Genomic DNA, 5,470 nt, shown 5'->3' with positions numbered 1-5,470 from the left:
CTCAATCAACATATTGCACTTTGTGAAGGTAGCATAAGATAGTCCAAAAATGACTAGCTCATAAGACAAAGTCAATCAACCTTTATTGTTGTAGAATGATGAGGATAATGCACAATATTGTAATCCTATAATCCAAAACCACACTTCTACACAGAAAATATGCCAAGTCATTTTTAATTGTTGTTAAGTAATGTTATGTTATATGCTCAAAACATCACTATTATATATTATCCTCCATTGCTATCATCAAGAGTACTCCCGTGTCAATGTTCTTTAGGTTCACTATTAATAGACAAGGTCATTGTTATTAATAAGCATCAAAAAGACTGTAGAGTCAACCATTTCACTATCGTAGGGTTAAAGGAATTATCTAAATTGTCTTAGCATGCTGACCCTTATGAAATAACTATACTAGAATACATCACTCAATCCACAATCATACATCTTCAAGAATCACCCATCATATTTTATGCTGCAAACCCTGGCTCATCAATCAAGTCCAATTTAACAAGCTCTCCCTAGACTAATCCTCTTGAACATGTCACTAAATTTTGTCACTTTGGCTATGTCACTAGTTTATTGTCATATCACTACTTATATTTTATATCTCTTAGATTTGCATAGGGTTTCAGTTTACAAGAAGTAAGAACAGTAGTTGCAAGGAAAATAGCCTATACACATATCAATTTCTTGGTTTATAGATAGAAGGCTAGGGAAAAAAAATCATAAAGCTTAATATCTTCATAATATTGAGCCCTCATGAGCTCACTAGTTCCTCCAGTAGATTTAGGTTGAATCTGTTAGTGCTTACAATCTCCTAGGCTAAAAAGGAAATCGACAAGGGTAACCTCAAACCACTTTAGCTCAGTAGCTAGCCCTATAAAGAATGAGAGGGATCTCTCTAAGTATATTATCACTGATATGACTTTAAAGCAAATTAATTTTAGGCTAGATATGTGTATTTGTTTGTGAAAAAAATGGTTTTTTAAGGATTTGTTGAACTTAGGGTTTGGAGCCACAAGTAGGTCTAAGCCGTGGGAATGCAGGAGCAAACATAAGAAGGAGCTAGATATCAGAAGCCATGGTGTAATTTGAGTATTTGTCAGTGTAGTATAGAGGATATAATGTGGAAGAAACTAATGAGCATAAATAAATATGATTTCATTAGATTAGGAAGACAAAACACATAACTATGAAAACCAGATAACAGAGCTTGAAAAACAAGAATTATGAGTATTTGATAACAAGGCATTCATAGAAAGAAAGGATATAATGTAGATAAATATTTTTAGACCATGAGAAAAAGAAAAAAATAATGAAGTACAAGCACCATGAACTCACTGGACTAGAGTTCCTTGAAAATAGCTGCAACCTATATCTGTATCAGCTGAAAGATGATTACAATGAAAGCCTCCTTCACAAAAAGTTCAACCTCTTCTCCTGAGGTCAAATAGTACTTATAGACTCTCCTAGACCACTTTCCCACCTTCAGGAATCGAATTCCTTGGTGGAGGAACTGACTCCAAGATTATCTCAACCAATAGGTGAGAGTGAGAAGGTGCAACTCAAACACCTCATGAAGAGTTTGTTTAGGAGTTTGCTTCTTTTATGAGGCCTAATAAACATAAAAAAAAACCTATGATATACATTTATTCATGCCTACATCAGCTAGCCTCGTAACTAGTGCCATTACATAGAGAATCTTGACTTTGACCAAGTCATATTAGAAACTAGAAATTTTACACAGTGAAATTTTCCAAATAAAAACACAGAAAGTGTAGAAGTGCAAGGCCCACTTTGAGCTGATTTTCAAGTGCTTTCTAGGGGTCAAAATGAAAATCTTAGAGAATGATCAACTAGCCCTTCAAGTCAAGTTTCCATAACAGTTTGAATTTCTAAATTTGGAGCACAGAAAGACCTTGAAAAATCCATTCTCCCAAGGTCACTCTAGAAGCACAACGCCTGTCAAAAAATGGTCCAGAATGCTAGTTTTTTGCCACTTTTTTGCATTTTTCTCCAAAATTAACCCACCTCTGAAAAATCTGGGCAAATGAGTTTTTAGAGGATGGAAATACCTTTCCAAAAATGTATACCTTTCCTCAAATGGAGGCTTGAGGAAAAAGCGCAACACCAAGGCGCTGCGCTTCTGGAGCAGCTGAATTTCTGAACTTAGACCAAAATTTGTCAAAAACTCAAAATGCTCAGAATTTGCTCAAAATTGGAGGGAAGGTGTAAAAATAGGTTTTTTATAGCTTCATGGATGCTTCAGTAAGCATCTCCAAGTTTCCCTCATCCTTTTGGTCTTTTTTGGCCTCCTTGAGCTTGTTTTCAAGTTGTTTTACCTTGACATTAGCGATCATGTTTTGAGCTTGATAGTGATGCACCATGTGTCTGAGAAATTGATTGTCTTTGTTTGCCTTCTCAAGGAGCTTCTCCAAGTTTTCATTCACCCTATTAAGCCAATATTCCTTATCTTGATGAACTTCTAGGGCGATCCTTTCTTCTAGGTCAAGGTCTTCATTAAGCAGAATTTGTTCTTGTTCCCCTTGCACAACTTTCTTGAGGCCTCTTGTTCTTGGTCTTTTCCTTCTTCCTGTCACCTCTGATGCTTCAGTCTCACTTGATGTCATTATCTAATTACCTTTGCTGACTTGCTGCAATAACTTGGCTTTTTCCTTTTCTAGGATCAATTCCTTTGCTTTGAGTTGATTGTTTTCCTGTTTGAGGAATGATATAACATACTTTGCCCTTTCCAAATTTATCGCCAGCTCCTTGATTTGGTAGTCTTTGTCCTTGATAGTTTGTCTCATGCTTGTGGTTTGATCCTCAGCCTCTGGATCAATTAGCTCAAACTCATGCTCCACTGTATCCTTATCCTTTGCAAAATTCCAAGCAGTGAACATCCTCAAAGCACTGTTTGATGAAAGGATAGGAGTTGATTGTGTTGTAGTTTGATGGTTCATATCTGAGAATCCTCCCTCCTTTGTGTTGTCTCTTTCTTTCTGGCGAAGATTCAGCCTCCATGATGACACAAAGTCCTAGCAGTAGGAAGTGAAAATAAATGTGAGGTGTGAATGGAAATGAAGTGATATGTAGGAGATTTTGACAAAATTATGGCAGGGGTTTTATGAAAGATGAGATTACTTTGAAAACTGATGGAAATGAGTGAAGAAAATAGTGAAAAGATGTTGTTGCTTGCAAGTGAGACCAAGAGGGTTTATGATGAAATTTGCCAAAAAGAACTCTAGGAATGAGCTAGGGTTTTGCTTTTTCAGTGTTTAAACTTTATTTGGAGGTGGATAAAATGGTCAAAATGGCTCACTAAACATGTATGCACGTGTAGGATATCATTTTACATGTTTTGGAAATTAAAAATAATGATGGTCATTTTCACCCTAACATTTCCCATGCAAATTTTGCTACAAACCCTAACTTGAAGAATCACTCACATGAGATGAAATTGGGAAAGAAAAAGATGGAGGATGATGGTGTACTTGCTTTTTCCTTAGATTAGAAGTTAGTAAAATCAAGCTTGCAAGTGAAAAATTGAGATTTGGGAGAGTTTTGAAGTATTTTTGGGCACTTTGTCCTGCGTGCAACGTAGTTCACAGAAGTGCAGTGCCATCTTCCAAACCACTTATGGAGACCTTAAACTACTCAAAATTGAAATCTTGATAGCTCGTTGGAAATCTCTTGACGTTTGATATAATATGGAAACCTCAAGAATGTAATTTGGACACTCCATGAGGGAGAAAACTTTATTTTCCCGAGGTCACTCCAAAAACTCAGGGTTTCTCTGACAAGAGCGCAGCGCCAACTTGCAGATTACTTTTGGATGCCTTTCACTAATCCAAATCACAATATAAAGGTACCATTGGAAATATTAGGATGTCTGCTACACAATAGAGTCCTCAAGCACTGACAAAACCTTCTCCAAACCCCTGAAAAAACTATCTTGAAGTCAAGTTGTCTAGAAGTGAAGCAACACTCCTGTAGCAAGTGTATTTAGGGCATTTCTTTCAAATCATAACACCTTTGCATAAACTGAAGGAGGTTTTTGTTCCTTGGACTATAATGTACAAAAGCCTATTTCACTTTTGTAAAATAATTCTCCATTTGGTCAAAAACATATTTTGAATCAAACATGTCCCTATGAGGAATGATGAGGCAAGGTAGTGTACTGCAACATTTTCTTATTTGAAATTAAATATTACCTTTACCTTTATTTTTCTTTCCCTAAGCTGATAACTCCCTTTAATCATTGAATCACATGATGGACATGTTTTGTTTTGACATATGGTATCATGACAACACATGCAGTGAAACCCTAGACCATGACCTAAAATGAGATATTTAACCATTTCATGACCCAAGACACTTAAATGAAGATATGATACCTCAAAGAAGAAAATGAACATGATGAGTGATGAATACCATTAGTAAGTGAAGGGAGCAGTAGTGACCTAGACATGATAACCATTGACCAAATTTTTATTTGAAGACTCACTGAAATGACAAAAAATTGACTTGACAGCCTAACAACACCTTGTAAGAGCATATTTGATCACTAGCGACATGATGAACTGACTGACACTAACACTGGCTCCAATTGGGGATGGCAGCTCCTTGGAGGTGTCAAGAACACCGTAGACCACTTAGCCTTATTCATTGGGCAATGGAGTCAAAATGAAAAGACTAAACTCAAACTGAAAACTGATTGACTAACTGAATGACTTGAATATAAAAAACATACTGATTGAACTTACTTATGGCAAATATAATAGAGCAATCCTTGATAAAACAATTCAGAAATCTGGCCAAGCAAAAAAGAATCAAGGATCCACAAAAATTGGTAGAAGAAAAATTGAAAGAAAATCCAGTAGTAATTCCTCCTCCTTTAAAAGCCCATATTTTTCAGCCAAAAATTCAGAGCATGATGAATAAGCCAAATATTCCTAGATCTCTGATTACTGTTCAAATTGAAGGAGAAAAATTACTAAGAAAAATTTGTTCCCAACTCCATGTAAATATGATACGAACCGGAACACCAAATAAACATAAGTGGGAACTTCTTGATGGAAACCTTTTGGAAACAGATACAGAATTTACCCCTTGGAAAAATTTTGTGATAAGGAGTCAAGATGGAAAACTGTACAAACTACTTCCATCTCATGCTGATGACCCTTCATTAGCAGCAAGAGACTCAGTTGCTGCTACCAACTGGACCAATCTAGCTCTGTCTAGTCTTGAGAAATTTGTTAGTTCTAAATTTGAGAGTATTGAAACTGCTAATTCTGAAATGAGGAGTATGCTTGAAAGTATTTTAAGGAAACAGGATTATAACACAGTTTGCTTGAATAGCAGTGTAACTACTCTAGCAGAAAATGATAAAGCTCTTGCTAAGAGCCTTGATAGGTTGTCTTTACAGACATGACAGATAGAAAAGAAGACCCATGAAGCTACCTCTGCT

The sequence above is a fragment of the Pinus tabuliformis genome, chromosome 8 (genome assembly GCF_031772625.1).
Source record: "Pinus tabuliformis cultivar Carrire ecotype Pingquan chromosome 8, CPIR1, whole genome shotgun sequence".
NCBI classification, from domain to species: Eukaryota; Viridiplantae; Streptophyta; class Pinopsida; order Pinales; family Pinaceae; genus Pinus; species Pinus tabuliformis.
The sequence above is the reverse complement of the archived record's forward strand: the minus strand, read 5'-3'. Positions refer to the sequence as shown.